Below are 324 nucleotides of genomic sequence, written 5' to 3'. Positions count from 1 at the left end.
TAGGTGCAAAGAATACAGACAATTCTAACGTAGGCAGCCATTTTGATTTTGTTAAGATTGTCAAGATGCGCGCGCAGAGAAGGACAGGTTGCCCCGATATTTTGCCTCTTGCACCGTTCTGCCAAACCCAGCATATACTATAGAAAAGTATACGAATGCTGGGTCTATCTTATATGTCTATGCTTCTAACTAACCAAGTCACACGGACACGGGCTCATGCTTGTGTTGCTACCGGTTGCGCCAGGCCGCCGACCGGTCCCCGCAAGGGGTGGGGTCATTTCCGGTACGGTCCGGTACTTCCGGACGCATCGGGGGAGATCCCAC

The sequence above is a fragment of the Trachymyrmex cornetzi genome, unplaced genomic scaffold (genome assembly GCF_001594075.2).
Source record: "Trachymyrmex cornetzi isolate Tcor2-1 unplaced genomic scaffold, Tcor1.1 scaffold74, whole genome shotgun sequence".
In the NCBI taxonomy this organism is placed as follows: Eukaryota; Metazoa; Arthropoda; class Insecta; order Hymenoptera; family Formicidae; genus Trachymyrmex; species Trachymyrmex cornetzi.
Note: the sequence above shows the minus strand (reverse complement) of the source record.